The sequence below is a fragment of the Oncorhynchus mykiss genome, chromosome 7 (assembly GCF_013265735.2).
Source record: "Oncorhynchus mykiss isolate Arlee chromosome 7, USDA_OmykA_1.1, whole genome shotgun sequence".
Taxonomy (NCBI): Eukaryota; Metazoa; Chordata; class Actinopteri; order Salmoniformes; family Salmonidae; genus Oncorhynchus; species Oncorhynchus mykiss.
The window spans coordinates 45,410,623-45,427,413 of NC_048571.1; the positions used below are offsets into that span (position 1 = coordinate 45,410,623).

General features: G+C 41.5%; 1 protein-coding gene across 1 annotated transcript in view; it reads left to right on the forward strand.

Annotated features, from left to right (window-relative positions):
- The first annotated feature begins 8,525 nt into the window (after positions 1 to 8,525).
- Positions 8,526 to 16,791, forward strand: part of cntn3b (contactin 3b) — a 70,100-nt gene continuing 61,834 nt past the window's right edge. Inside the window, exon 1 of the mRNA XM_036983344.1 lies at positions 8,526 to 9,514. The gene's annotated coding sequence lies outside the window, so the exon portion shown is untranslated. The remainder of the gene's footprint in view (positions 9,515 to 16,791) is intronic.

Consider the following 16,791-nt stretch of genomic DNA (forward strand, 5'->3'; position numbering starts at 1 on the left):
TGAAGACGGGATGATCTGTGTTCAATACAGGAAGAAAACAAACTGACGCTACCTTTCTGGTCACACGCCTCTAACAGTACACTTGAAGTGACCCTCGTTTTGAACAGGGCTACTTCTTCATTACACAAAGGAAAAACTTCAAGCAGTAGGAACTGCAAGGAAGTCCCTTAGAAATCTGGATTCCCAATGAAACCTAATTGGGAATCTGAATGGTTAATCCTCGGGGTTTCGCCTTCTACAGAAGTTCTGCTATACTCATAGACATGATTCAAACAGTTTTAAAAACTGTGTGTTTTCTATCAAAATCTACTAATAATATGCATATCTTATCTTCTGGGGATGAGTAGCAGGCAGTTGAATATGGCCATGCATTTCATTCGGACGTGAAAATACTGCCCCCTGTCACCAAGAAGTTAAGGGAGGGGTGACAGGTGTTAGATCAATGTCAAGCGCTTGTACTAGCTAGTGATTGATCAAATGACCTGCTGCTCACGAATCTATCAAGCCCTCTACATACTTAGTAACCCCCTTCAGTTATCAATACTGGGATGGAGAATTGCCTCGGATATATTTAGAAATAAGGTCACACCTACCTGCATGGCAGCGGAGGGACCCTTCTCATCCCTCCGTGGGGGGCGAACGGGGCAATGGCTGAGTAGATGATCTTTCCCTCCACAGTATAGGCAGAGCCCTTCTTGGATTTGCTTTTGACGTTCAATACACGCGAGAGGAGCATGGCCCAACTGCATGGGCTCTGGAAGACTCGGACGGGATCATGAAAAGAAGGTTTCGGGTTCCTGGGTGGCAGAGTTCTTCGGCGGTCGGCAATTAGGTGGTCAATGGACATACGAATGTATTGATTTAAAGCCTGAAGGTCACCTCTACAGGCCAGCGCCACCTGAAGTTCCCTGTTGAGCCTTCCTCAGTAGACGGTAAGTAAAGCAGCCTCACTCCATCCACTCCCTGCAGCCATGGTGCGGAACTCGAGGGCATACTCAGAAGCTGAATTGTGTCCTTGTTGAAGTTCTATGAGGAGGTCTCCTGTAGAACGACCGGAGGGAGTGATCAAATACCTCTACGAAGAGGGGGTGGAAGTGGGTCTTGGATCCGAGTTCTGTGCTGTTGGCAGTCCATATCGTGGTGGCCCAATTCAGGGCTTTGCCTGTGAGTAGAGACAACAAAATACACCCTGCTCTTGTCGGCGGTGAAGTTAGTGGGGTTGTGCTCAATGTATTTGCTACATTGCATCCAAAATCAATGACATTTCCCAGGCAAACCATCATATTTTCCAGGCATGGGTGTGAACGAAGGAGGGCTATGGGTTACGATACCTGGCTGGCGGAGAAGATGGCAAATTTCCTCCATAAGCTCCTCTTGCTGGGTTAGGTGCTGCTGTAGCTCCACTGAATCCATTCCATTTTTAGGTGAGGTATTCTGTAATGAATACTCAGGGAGAAAAATGTGTAGATTCATGCGCAGAGCGTGGCAGATGTTTATTAGGCCTTCACAGAAGGCCGGAATCGTGGTCGCGCAGGCAATGGTCACACACCGGTAGTAAGTCAAAAAACAAACAATACCTCACAACCATACAAACAGAAAGAACTGAAATAAATAGGGAGCTGATGAGACCAGGTGAGAAATGAACACAGGTGAAATCAATGAACAAAAATGAAAGACAGGGCTAAGTTCCAGAACAAAAAGAAACAGGGCTACATTCAAGAACACAAAGACAAAGGTTAACTAAGAAAAGAAAAGCAGAACCTTACACCCACAAACTTATTTTTAAACATATTGACCACACATTATTTTGTGAAACTGTCAAATGAGTAGCGAACAAGCCATAGGTTATGCCAAATATTTACATTGCAACATGCAGAATGAAAAAAGCGCAGGGCTGAAAACTGAAAACCAGCTGGCTGGAGTGTTTTTGGAAATATTTGATCTCTCTCTATCCCAGTCTGCTGTCCCCACATGCTTCAAGATGACCACCATTGTTCTTGTATCCCAAGAAAGCAAAGGTAACTGAACTAAATGACTATCGCCCCGTAGCACTCACTTCTGTCATCGAGAAGTGCTTTGAGAGACTAGTCAAGGATCATATCACCTCTACCTTACCTGACACCCTAGACCCACCTTCATTTGCTTACTTACCATAGCCCCAATAGATCCACAGATGATGCAATCGCAATCACCCTGCCCTATCCCATCTGGACAAGAGGAATACCTATGTAAGAATGCTGTTCATTGACTATAGCTCAGCATTCAACACCATAGTACCCTACAAGCTCATCATTAAGCTCGAGGCCCTGGGTCTGACCCCACTCTGTGCAACTTGGTCCTGGACTTCCTGACGGGCCACCCCCAGGTAGTGAAGGTAGGAAACAACACCTCCACTTCGCTGATCCTCAACACTGGGGCCTCACAAGGATGCGTGGTCAGCCCCTTCCTGTACTCCCTGTTCACCCATAACTGCGCTCCCATGCACGCCTACAACTCAATCATCAAGTTTGCAGATGACACAACAGTAGTAGGTCTGATTACCAACAATGATGAGACAGCCTACAGGGAGGAGGTGAGGGCCCTGGGAGTGTGGTACCAGGAAAATAACCTCTCTCCCAACATCAACAAAACAAAGGATCTGATCGTGGACTTTAGAAAACAGCAGAGGGAGCAACCCCGTCCCCCCCGTCCCCATCGACGGGACCTTAATGGAGAAGGTGGAAGGCTTCAAGTTGCTCAGCATACACATCACTGACACACTGAAATGGTCCACCCACTCAGACAGTGTGATGAAGAAGGCGCAACATGGCCTCTTAAACCTTAGAAGCCTGAAGAAATTTAGCTTGGTACCTAAAACCCTCACAAACTTTTACAGATGAGCAAGCGAGAGCATCCTGTTGGGCTGCATCACCGCCTGGTATGACAACTGCACCACCTGCAACTGCAGGGCTCTCCAGTGGGTGGTGTGGTCTGCCCAACGCATCACCGGGGGCAAACTACCTGCCCTACAGGACACCTACACCACCCGATGTCACATTAAGGCCGAAAAGATCATCAAGGACAACAATCACCCGATCCACTGTCTGTTCACCCCGCAATCATCCAGAAGGCGAGGTCAATACAGTTGCATCAAAGCTGGGACTGAAAGACTGAAAAACAGCGTCTATCTCAAGGCCATCAGACTGTTAAATAGCCATCACTAGCACATTAGAGGCTGCTGCCCTATGTAAATTACTTGAAATCACTTTAATAATTGAACACTAGTCACTAATAACGTTTACATATTTTGCATTACTCATCTCATATGTATATACTGTATTCTATCCTATTCTACTGTATCTTGGTCTATGCCGCTCTTACATTGCTCGTCCAAATATGTATATATTCTCAATTACATTCTTTTACTTTAGATTTGTGTGTATTCAGGGCCTGAGCTACAGGCAGTTAGATTTGGGTATGTCATTTTAGGCGAATATTGGAAAAAAAGGGGATCCTTAAATTAAACAACATTTTGAAGCTAGGAATCTCCTCTTTTCAACAATATAAACAGCTGAAAATGTATGTTGGGGTCAATACGACTGATAATGATGGAGCAAGTCACATGTATTGCTTTTATTATACAATGGGTGGGTCTATTCCTGGATGCTGATTGGTTTAAACTGCGTTCCAGCTGTTCGATCAGAGAAATCACTGTGCATCCACTGTCCCATCAGCCCAGCCAGGCATAAACTTGATCTACACTGTAAAAAGGCCTTTAGAAAATTATTCCCCTTGCTTTTAACCTAGCATTTGGTTTGCAACAGCAGGGACTTGTATAAACCTTGCAGTCTGGTCTGTCTTTCTGACATCTGCGACGTTGTTTTAGTTTTGAAACGCGATCTCCAACATCATCTAGAGAGTGAATGTGTCTGGACAATATAGACAGCTTTTTTGAGCGAGGCAAAATCAAGATCAGCATTATTTTTATAGACAAATGCAACAAAAAAATCCAAATAGAAAACAGGTAAAATGAAACTAAATGCAGCTAGCATGCTGTCTTTCCATCTTCAGTTTTAAGTGATTTCTGTGTAGTTGGCTAGATAACAAGGGAGAAGAGCCTGCATAGCAACCATTTTTATTTGTCATAGTAACTGCAAGTAGGTTGTTATCAATAAACGTCACAATAAGGTGCAGAACGTTCGATTTGCCTGTTGGGGGCAAGGCACCGCCAGCTAAAATAAATGTTAATATTATTTGGTTGTAATGTGATCACCTCTTGAAGAGCAATTATTCCATGAAAAACAATTGAGCACATTTAGCTCAATATCATAGTTACACAGCAAGTAACTGCATTCATTCCATGATCAGTAAACATAATTTCAGATGTGCGAGGGTAGCCTATCCATTCGACATGTAGCTAGTCAAAAAAAAGGGTTTTAAACATCAGCAAGTAGCCTATATGTTGAGTCAACACTCAGCCTGGTAAAGTTGTCTGTCTGACTAACAGACAAACTGTCATCAGTACTATAAGCAAATATAAACAATATTTAGAGATAACTAGATAGGCTATCCAATGAGACTAAGCCAACTTGCCCAAGCGAAAATCAATGGCGTCTATATATTTTTTAGCAAGCAAGCTTCATACTTTTTTCTGACATGCCGAACATGCAGCCTTGTTGATTTAATTTTACACTTCACGGCCACCAGAGTTTGACATGTGACGACAGTTTGCATTGAATTGTGGGTCATACAACCCCGCAAGTGACCAAAGTTCTTCAAGGCAGAGGGGGAAATGTTTGTGAATTGTACCTCCACTTAAGATGGCAATCAAACTGCATCTGGTTTCGACAGGGATTCCCCGAGGGAAAGTGGCTAGTGGAAGGGCTGAGGGGGTAAAAATAAAATGCTTGGACTGCAGCACTATAGTACATTTTAGGTAGGGGGAATGACACGCTACAGTCACAGTCTGTACATGATCATCACATGGGGATTTACTTCAGAATTAAAGGGTTTTTCCACCTGGGTGCTGAACTTTACCGTACCCGAGCTGGTAATGGTGGGTCTTTTTTTCTATTACTTTTGGGTGAAGTACGGTTCAATTAATGTTCAGCTCAAGTCGGACGTTTACATAGCCAAATACATTTCAACTCGGTTTTTCATCATTCCTGACATTTAATCCAAGTAGAAATTACCTGTTTTAGGTCAGTTAGGATCACCACATTATTTTAAGAATGTGAAATGTCCGAATAATAGTAGAGAGAATGATTTATTTCAGCTTTTAATTCCTTCACCACATTCCCACTGGGTCAGAAGTTTACTTACACTCAATTAGTATTTGGTAGCATTGACTTTAAATTGTTTAATTTGGGTCAAACGTTTCGGGTAGCCTTCCACAAGCTTCTCACAGTAAATTGGGTGGATTTTGTCCCATTCCTCCTGACAGAGCAGGTGTAACTGAGTCAGGTAGGTAGGCCTCCTTGCTCGCACACACTTTTTCAGTTCTGCCCACAAATGTTCTATGGGATTGAGGTCAGGGCTTTGTGATGGCCACTCCAATACCTTGACTTTGTTGTCCTTAAGCCATTTTGCCACATCTTTGGAAGTATGCTTAGTGTCATTGTCCATTTGGAAGACCCATTTGCGACCAAGCTTGAACTTCCTGACTGATGTCTTGAGATGTTGCTTCAATATATCCACAAAATGTTCCTTCCTCATGAAGTCATCTATTTTGTGAAGTGCACCAGTCCCTCCTGCAGCAAAGCACCCCCACGACATGATTCTGCCACCCTCGTGCTTCACGGTTGGGATGGTGTTCTTCGGCTTGCAAGCCTCCTCCTTTGTCCTCCAAACATCACTATGGTCATCATGGCCAAACAGTTCTATTTTGTTTCATCAGACCAGAGGACATTTCTCTAAAAAGTACGATCTTTGTCCCCATGTGCAGTTGCAAACCGTAGTCGGTCTTTTTTTATGGTGGTTTTGGAGCAGTGGCTTCTTTCTTCCTTGCTGAGCGGCCTTTCAGGTCATGTTGATATAGGACTCGTTTTACTGTGGATACATACTTTTATACCTGTTTCCTCCAGCATCAAGGTCCTTTGCTGTTGTTCTGGGATTGATTTTCACTTTTTGCACCAAAGTACGTTCATCTCTAGGAGACAGAACGCGTCTCCTTCCTGAGCGGTATGACGGCTGCGTGGTCTCATGGTGTTAATACTTGCGTACTATTGTTTGTACAGATGAACGTGGTACCTTCAGGCATTTGGAAATTGCTCCCAAGGATGAACCAGACTTGTGGAGGTCTACAATTATTTTTCTGAGGTTGAAGGTAGGCCTTGAAATACATCCACAGGTACACCTCCAATTGACTCAAATTATGTCAATTAGCCTATCAGAAGCTTCTAAAGCCATGACATCGTTTTCTGGAATTTTCCAAGCTGTTTAAAGCCACTGTTTAAAGTCAACTTAGTGTATGTAAACTTCTGACCCACTGAAATTGTGATACAGTGAATTATAAGTGAAATAATATGTCTGTAAACAATTGTAGGAAAAATTACTTGTGTCATGCACAAAGTAGAAGCAGAAGTAACCGACTTGCCAAAACTATAGTTCGAACCTCTTTGGGGTGGGTGGGACGCTACCATCCCACCTGGCCAACACCCGGTGAAATTGCAGAGCGCAAAATTCAAATTACAAAAATCGTAATATTAAACATTTATGAAAATACAAGTGTCATACATCATTTAAAAGCTTCATTTATTGTTAATTAGAAGTTTCAAAAAGGCTTTAATGCGAAAGCACACCATGCGATTATCTGAGGACAGCGCCCCGCACACAAAAACATTACATTAATTTTCCAACCAAGCAGAGGCATCACGGAAGTCAGAAATAGCAATAAAATATATCACTAACCTTTGAATATCTTCATCTCGTTGCAATCACAAGGGTCCCAGCTACATAACAAATGGTAATTTTGTTTGATGAAGTCCTTCTTTACATCCCAAAAATGTCAGTTTAGTTGGCGCGCTTGATTCAGTAATCCACCGGTTTCCCTCGTTCAAAATGCATACAAATGAATCACGTAAGTTACCAATAAACTTCTTCCAAACAAGTCAAACAACGTTTCTAATCAATCCTCAGGTACCCTAATATGTAAATAAACAATAACATTTAAGACGGAGAATAGCATGTTCATTACCGGAGATAAATAACGAAGTGCGCACCCTCACCGGAACGCGTTACAAACACTACAAATTATATCAAATTTTTCAAAAAACAGGCCTGAAACTCTTTCTAATGACTGTTGACATCTATTGGAAGCCATAGGATCTGCAATCTGGGAGGTATTCTTTTTATATTCCCATTGACAGCCATTCTAATCAGTGGTGAGCTGAAAAAAATGTAATTCTGGATGGATTGTCCTCTGGTTTTCACCTGCCATATCAGTTCTGTTATACTCACAGACAGTACAAGTCCACTAACTGCAGTCGACTGTGCAATTTTGGACGCAGTAATTTCAGTGTACTGCAGTGGTGTAAAGTACTTAAGTAAAAATAAGTACTACTCAATTCGTTTTTTTTTTTTAGGTTTCTGTACTTTACTATTTATATGTTTGACTACTTTTACTTCACTACATTCTTTAAGAAAATATTGTACTTTTTACTCCATACATTTTCCTTGACACCTAAAAATACTCGTTACATTTTGAATGCTTAGCAGGACAGGAAAATAGTCTAATTCATGCACTTATCAACAGAAGATCCCTGGTCATCCCTACTGCCTCTGATCTGGCGGACTCACTAAACACAAATGCTTTGTTTGTAAATGATGTCTGAGTGTTGGAGTGTGACCCTGGCTTTCCATAAATAAATAAAAACAAAAAATGGTACCATCTGGTCTGCTTAATATAAATAATTTTAAATGATTTATACTTTTACTTTTGATACTTAAGTATATTTTAAACCAAATACTTTTAGACTTTTACTCAAGTCGAATTTTACTGGCTGACTTTTACTTTTACTTGAATCACTTTCTATTAAGGTATCTTTAATATAAATTTTACTCAAGTATTGCAGTTGGGTACTTTTTCCACCACTGCAGTTATACTGCACTCTGACTGCAATCTTTTTTCGTAAGGGAACTAACACGGAGGTGGACCGGTTAGTACTTAACAATTTCACCAGAGTGCAGGTGATAACAGAGAGTACTGGTAAAGCACACCATATACAATCGCCCTCTGGGCCACCATAATCACACCATATTTCAACTGGTCGATCAGTACAGTACCGTTTCCGTTTAATTAAACGTTGAACACAGTTCTGTCGTACTGAACGCACCCCAGGCAAATGCAATCGAGCAAAGCGCCGTGACATTGATCAACCAATGGGTGTGTAAGATACCACCCACATACGTTTGCTTGACACCCCCGCATGATAATACTGGAGGAACAAAGATAGATCCAACGGTAGGGAGTGCTGTTTTGTCACAGGTAGCTTGTGCACTGACGAGACAGGACTGTATTTGTTGAATGTAGCCTAGATAAATACAGTTATGTAAACCGTTGAGAGATCAACACAATTTGTGATACATTTTAGTAGACTATTGCATATAGACCTACTTGTAAATAGATCTAGTCTAATAGCCCTACAGTGGAATACATTTGAATTGGGCCTATTGACTTGAACACTGGTCTTAATGGCATAATCATATCAGTGACAATGTGATGCTCATTACATTCCCTATGCAATTACCACGAGGTATTCAAATTACCGTGACAGTCGTGAAAGGAAACTACTGCTGTAACTCCCTCTATCTGGATGGCTGTGACTAATTCCAATTGGGCAACGTATAGCCTATAAATGACCGTGTGCCATATAAAAAAAGATACTTCAGATCATCTTTTTGGCTTTGAATACGTGGAAATTAGAGCATGCTGGGTGAGTATTGAGCTCCCGACCAGTGGTGCATTTCATTTGTGCGCGTGTTTTCACGTGTCAACAGTGGGCGCTTCACTGCCTCTGTACAACGGGTCTGGAGCAAGGGGATGCGCAGAATGTAAATCTCAGCTCAGAGGTCTCTCTGTCTCACTCTCCGTCCAGACTGGCAGCATTTCCTGGGGTGTCTTCGTTGTTGAAAGACTAGACCAAAGCACCTGTGATTGAGTACAGTTGGCATCCCGACGTCGGAGCTGGAGCCCTGTGACTCCTGAGCTAATTGCGTGGGTGCTTCGGGGATTACAACGAGGAGCATCTCCTCCAAGCCAAGAGGAGAGACGGACTTGCGGGGCTCTTTACGAGAAGTGTGGTGCTGCGATTCCGTGGACCAGCGTTTATCCGCAAACTCTCGTTGGGATCCTGAATAAGAGAGCCACGGCTCTTATGAAAATGTTTATTCTTTAGGAAAATACATATAGGCAATCGATAAATACCACTGATGTATGTCATTTGGACAGTGGAATCAATTAAATAGACTAGCCTACTATTTTCTCTGGTCGTCCAATTCCTTGAAGAGGAAAAACAGCATTCTGTTTAATAACTCGGTAAGTGTTTATTAGTTTACGTTGATTTGATAAGCTTCCACATAAAGTAAGACGCTATTTTAATGTTTCATAATAGTGGTTACGTTGCATGCGAGTCCGAGTGTCTATCAATTTCACAATATGTCATAGGCTATAGCCTACTAGTATTTTTCGACATGCTGAGAAGTTTTTCTTTATGTTTCAATAATCGAAAAGGCAGTGTTAAATATAACAATTATTTGATAACTGAGCATGTTATGGCAACTACAGTGCAATTCACACGGTGCCTATAGTATAGCCTATTAGGCCAGGGTTATAGTTGGATTTTCTTGCTTGTTCCCATTTCCAAATATGGGAAGTGGCGAGGGTGACACATTTAAACAACACCCTGATTCAAGCACTTATTCAACTTTCTATCTTTTGAATTGCATAAAAAGCTATTTCCTCAACAACAGCAAAAAAAAAAGAAAAAAAGATGTGTGTAGCAGACATTTATCGAGATAATGGTTGTGCATGATCATCTCATGCATAATGCTGATATAGTACTCCACCAGGAGCCTTGAATGGCTTTTCCAGGCTACTGAGATTTATCTTGCTGCTCAGGCTCATTTTCTTCATCTAGGGCACAAGTCCACATGGGGCCTGCTTTGTGCCATGCAGTCAGGGAAGGTATAGCCTTCATAGCTCTGACTGCAGATAGGCTAATGCTGGTTGCAATACAGCCCCTTCCTCTACATACAATTCAGTCAGGAGCACCTTATGGATCTTTTGCTCTCTAGCTTTTTTTCATTTTAAGCTGTGATTAGTCATCCAACATAATTCAATTATGCTTTTAATTATGTTGCTGGCACTATTGTATTTCTCATTGACTCCTCTGACTGTGTAAAATGATTGTCTGCATCCCAGGTGGCTGCCCTCTGGGGGACCTTTGTGACCAAAACGGTCTCTCCTTTGTTCTATTTCCTTTAGATAGATACATATATTAATGTCTCAAAACTCTTCTGGTTGGACAGTATTTTGAACCCCTTAAAAAAGACAGAACACCAGCTGCAGCAGAATTGCAGATGCTCAGCCAATATACATCTTCAAAGTATGTGCTATTCATTGGGGAATTTGATCCCTCTCTCCTCTATTCATGTTTATTTATAGATTTCTCTAGCATGCTTTGCTCATCTCGTTTTGTGGCTAACAAGCACAGCCAAATGAGAGGTGAAAACATCATAAGCAGCTAGGTGCTGAATTATTCCTGAACACTGCAATATGCCGCTGACATTGCTACAGAGGAAAGGACTGTGGCCCTTCTATTTTAGCTTAAATGGTTTTGAGATCCCTTCTGAAGAACATAAGAGTGGCAATCTTGGTACAAAAAGTGCATTTCTGTTTGAAAAAATTTAGGCGGTTCGAATATACTGTAGTGCTGTAAATGGAGACAGATCCAGAGGTCTAGCTCTAATCTAGAAAGCATCTGTCCCTCTCTTCATCCCACACCTCCAACCCAGTGATGTATCTGTGGCTATTGGGATGGGGGTCTGGGGATATGTCACGACGATGATAGGGTGGTGGAACGGATCACTGCTCCCTGTCTCACTCTCTGTTAAGTGCACTTACTTTTCTGGCCCCATGGTTTGCAGTAGCTGTGGGGTTCACCGATGCACTGGCCCCTTGGTTAACATCTGAGGAAATCACTGGAGCTTCCTGTTGTCTTTAGAACAGTGAGGCCTTCCAGGAATTCTCCTGTTTTCTCAGTTACTAGATCCTTCCCTCTTTGGGTGAAATGTTTTCGACCCGATAATTATCAATCCTTTCACCGTTTGTGCACAGCTGCTATTCGGGTGTTAAACAAACTCTCACTCACTGGGTGAAAACAGTTCATATCTCCTCATGAAAGTATCTTGCTTCATTCCATTTAGTTTAATAGATAACATTTGTGACATTGATTGTGTCTTCAAATGCAAATCATTTTCAGTTTTGAGGTTTGGCCTCAAAAAAAAGAAGTATTTTTTTGTTGTTTTCAATTCATCCTGTACAGTATTTGCTATACTATAATGTACTGTATAATGCATAAAACAATTGTGACTCAATGTCACTATGATGTTTCTCTGAGTGACAAAAGTGAGAAACGTAATAACATCTCCCTTGTCTAAGAGCTCAGTCTATGTTAGTCACCGTTGCGTGCTGTGTATGTTTGGTCTTAGTCACAGCCAGTTTGTCAGTCCTAATCACATTTATCTTATGCACGCATGTATGTAACAACATGCCAATCAGACACCTTCATGGAGTGACTCAGTGTTCTGCGTTATGTGATGTGCTTCCATGGCAGCCGCACTTGAAGCGGCTGACAGAGACATCTCAGGAGAGGTATTCATATGATTATGTAAAACCATTCTTTAATTGGATGAAAATGGTACAAAGCTGTACGGAGAGGAAAGGGGGCAGTATAGTAAGAGATTACAAAAAATATTCCAAGTCAGTACACTTAATTGGTCTTGGACAAACATCATTCAGTTTCTCAGCACGGAGCATTTAGACCTTAATTGTGAAACAATCTCGAAGACTTCTTTCAATGCCCTTGTTCGAAGTCTTTAATACCTAACTTTGATATACTAACATTTATGCGTCCTCGTTGGCCCATGTGAAATTAAGTTTACTCAGCAGCTGGATCGCTGGATAAACTAAATAGTGAGGCACAGATGAGATGGGCTCATTATCTTTCTTGGGTAAATCACAGCTCATGTTGGAAGTTAGAACTTAAATCATTCCGCTTGTTCGTACTGGCCTTAGAGATTTTCTAGTGGAGGGCAATAATAGTGATTACAGTAATTATATGTATCCTTTCTCGAATTAGAGATAATCTTCAATATGAATGAGGTTTTGATGCTGCTGTCTTGTGATATGGTGAATAGCCTACCCAGTGTTTCCCCTAGGATTTATTTCAGAAGCATGGGGTCTTCCTGGGGTCTTCCTGCAGGGGGCGGCCGATGGGCTCTTCCTGGGGCATACTTCTATAACTCTAACAGTGCAGTGGCAGCAACGCACCAAAGCATATAGGGGAAACGCTGGCCTACCTATTATCTGTTTTTCTAACTAACTGAGTAACAGTGTCTCCTTTTGAGATGTACAATACAGTCCTTGCTGGTCCAGCTTTGTTTGCCATAGGTCTTGTTGCATCTGAAAACAGCTCAGCCTCCCTCTCATGTTGTGATAGAACCTCTCTCCTTTCTCCCACCCTTATTAGATTCTTTGCTATTATGCGTCCCTTCAGGGGGAAACGGACGCCTTTAACCACCTTTTCTATCAATTATGCACCAAACAACAGCCCCTTTAACCAATAAGTCATGTCATTTACTCAGGGGTACGTTTAGCCAACGACTTTCATTAGGCTTAGCTATTGTGGAGGTGAAACTGTGATGCATCATTACATTTGGCAGAGAAATCTCGTGTTCATAATTTCACTTCACCTCCGCCAGTGCATAGTGATAACCAGCCACCCTTACCTCTACAGTACACGGCCAAATAGAAGACAGACTTGAATGATAATGCATACCTATGGGTCCCGGCATTAGACTGGGAATGATAGGATGGGATGACTGGGATGGAGCAGAGCAAACCAGACAAACTGGGGAATGTTGCACACATTTCTACCCGGGTATGATCTCAAAGCATGTAATCCAATGTGACACGATTTACAGTGGCAAAATGCCCCCTAAAACTTGAAAGACACCAGGAAATCCACTCTGAGACACACTGTGTCCCACAATTACAGCAGATGAGGAACCATTACTGGCACCAGGAGCATGGTGCTAAGCCAGCACTGGCCGGAAGATTATGTAATCTATAACCAAATGAGATCACTCCCCTGAAGAGTGTGTACTGGGCGACAGTAGGTAGCTGCAGGAGGCTGGTGCTTTGGGCTCCTCACAGAATGTGACTCATAACAATGGTTATGGAATAACAGCTATATTCCTCCCCTTCAAACTAAACATACACAGTTCTGTAGCTATTGAAATGACTGCATGTTTTGTTTTGTAAACATTTGTCAGACGATGAAACAATAGTTTTATATGCCATTTTACTACTATATTAAGAATACCAAAGTTAGTAGCCTATTGGGTTAATCCACAAAAAAATGTAAAGTTTTAAGAAACTGGAGAAGGGTTAGGAATCTTAATCCTGAGAGGAATATCAGTTACCAGTGGTAACAGTGATGTAGGTCAAAGCATTAGGAAAGAAAGCTTTTTACCATTGAAATAATGATAGAATTGGAATTATATAACAATAGGCACCACTTCCAGATCCCAACATTTTTAAAGGCCCATTACATTACTTGTCAGACAATATTATGTACCAGGCATTGTGAATTCAGTTCACAGACTTTGCAAGCATGACACAGGCTCAATGGAAAAACGTCACTCAATCTACTGGCTATGGAACCAGGCTTTCAAAGCTTTGACAATTGAAAACCTTAGAGACGTATCAAATAAAATAAAATGCTATTTGTCACATGTGCCGAATATAACAAGTGTAGACCTTACAGTGAAAAGCTTATTTACAAGCCCTTAACCATCAATGCAGTTTTAAGAAAAATACCAAAAGAAAATTAAGAAATAAAAGTAACAAATAATTCAAGAGCAGCAGTAAAATAACAATAGCAAAGCTATATACAGGGGGTATGCAAATAGTCTGAGTAGTAATTTGCTTAGATGTTCATACCACACATATCTAAGCAAGTCATTCATGTAATGTATAATTTCAAAGGATCTGGAAGTCAAATGGTTCCTGAAATGAAAATGTATTGATCTTGACAGTCAATACCCCATAATGTCAAAGTGGAATTATGTTTCAGAATGTTTACAAATGAATTATAAATAAAAAGCTGAAATGTCTTGAGTCAATAAGTATTCAACCCCGTTGTTTTGGCAAGCCTAAATAAGTTCAGGAGTAAAAATGTACGTAACAAGTCATAATAAGTTGCATGGACTGACTCTGTGTGCAAGGATAGTGTTTAACATGATTTTTTAATGGCTACCTCGTCCAATAATCCAGAGGGCGTGATCAGAGAATTCATGCAATCCGCCTTGAAACTTCCTATGGAGACTGTAAACAAGGTGGCTTTCCACCGAGTACACAGACATGGAGCTCGGTGCAACAAGACCAAGGCTCCTGACCGATCATCGCAAAATTTGAGCACTACCAACAAAAAGAGCTGATCAAAAGCAGGGGATGTGAGCCTAAAGGGACCAAATTGAGTCTCAATTACCAATTTCCAAGGGAGATCAACAAACATCGTAAGAGACTGTATCTGGTACAGAGGCAACAGAGGGAGAAGGGTAAGCGTTTCTTTCTCATTGTGGACAAACTCTTTATAGATGGACAGCTATTCCAAGACAGCTCCATAACACCATGGATGTACTAAAATCTACAGGGACTTACGAAAAAAAAGTATTGGAACTAAAAATTTCTGAACACTATGAAGTGGCTATAAACACACAGGTACTCAATTACATGCTCGCTTACACATACGGACTTATACATACAGTACACACCTGATCTCGCGCTCTTCTCTCACTCTCTCTTTCTCTCTTTTCTCTTCTCTCCCTCTCTCACCTCTCTCTCTATTGTCAAACTGTTTGTGTATAATTTAATATGATTCTTGTTTGTCTCTTTTTTTATGTATTTGTCTACATGTTTATAAACTCAGCAAAAAAATAAATGTCCTCTCACTGTCAACTGCATTTGTTTTCAGCAAACTTAACGTGTAAATATTTGTATGAACATAACAAGATTCAACAACTGAGACATAAACTGAACAAGTTCCACAGACATGTGACTAACAGAAATTGAATAATGTGTCTCTGAACAAAGGGGGGACTCAAAATCAAAGTAACAGTCAGTATCTGGTGTGGCCACCAGCTGCATTAAGTACTGCAGTATATCTCCTCCTCATGGACTGCACCAGATTTGCCAGTTATTGCTGTGAGATATTACCCCACTCTTCCACCAAGGCACCTGCAAGTTCCCAGACATTTCTGGGGGGAATGGCCCTAGCACTCACCCTCCAATCCGACAGGTCCCAGACGTGCTCAATGGGATTGAGATCCAGGCTCTTTGCTGGCCATGGCAGAACACTGACATTCCTGTCTTGCAGGAAATCACGCACAGAACGAGCAGTATAGCTGGTGGCATTTTCATGCTTGAGGGTCATGTCAGGATGAGCCTGCAGGAAGGGTACCACATGAGGGAGGAGGATGTCTTCCCTATAACGCACAGCGTTATGATTGCCTGCAATGACAGCAAACTCAGTCCGATGATGCTGTGACTCACCGCCCCAGACCATGACGGACCCTCCACCTCCAAATCGATCCCGCTCCAGTGTTAAGTTCATTCCTTCGACGATAAACGCGAATCCCGACCATCACCCCTGGTGAGACAAATCCGCGACTCGTCAGTGAAGAGCACTTTTTTGCCAGTCCTGTCTGGTCCAGAGACAGTGGGTTAGTGCCCATAGGTGACGTTGTTGCTGGTGATGTCTGGTGAGGACCTGACTTACAACAGGCCTTTACAAGCCCTCTTGAATTCTAAATATCAGACATTTGAAGCTCTAATATTTACCCTCATAATACCTCTGATGGCAGTAACTTTACAAGCACTAATTATGGTCAATTTAGACTGAGAATAGTATCTAGTTATGGTAAGGGCTGAAATAAGAATAGCCAGTTAGAATTGTAACGGTTTAACAGATTATGAAAGAAGATCAGTTTCTATGTGGCTAAAAGGAATATAACATATAATGTTTACAGGAAACTCTACATCCTTAGATGAAGTTGCGTGGAAAAAGGAATGGGGTGGTGAAATAATTTTCCGTCATGGACAAAGGAACTCAAAAGGTGTGATATTAATTAGTCAGGAATGATTCGCAAGTAAGGTGAATCATTTTGGATATGAACGTGGTCGAAAAAGAGTTTTGGCTCATTAATCTATATGGTCCAAATCAGGATGATCCATACTTCTTCGAAAATATTTATACCAATTTATTGAACTTACAGGCAACAAATGATCAAATCATTATGGTAGGAGACTATAACACAGTGTTAAGTACCTCAATTGACCGTAAAGGAAATCACTCTTCAAACTATCATCACCATGCCCTTAAGGAAATCACAAATATTATGGACACATTAGAAATAGTGGATATTTGGAGACTAAAAAACCCAGACCTAGTGAGATATACATGGAGGAAACTTAATCAAGCTAGTCATCTTGACTACTTTCTTGTCCCTTTCTCTCTTGCATCAAAGGTT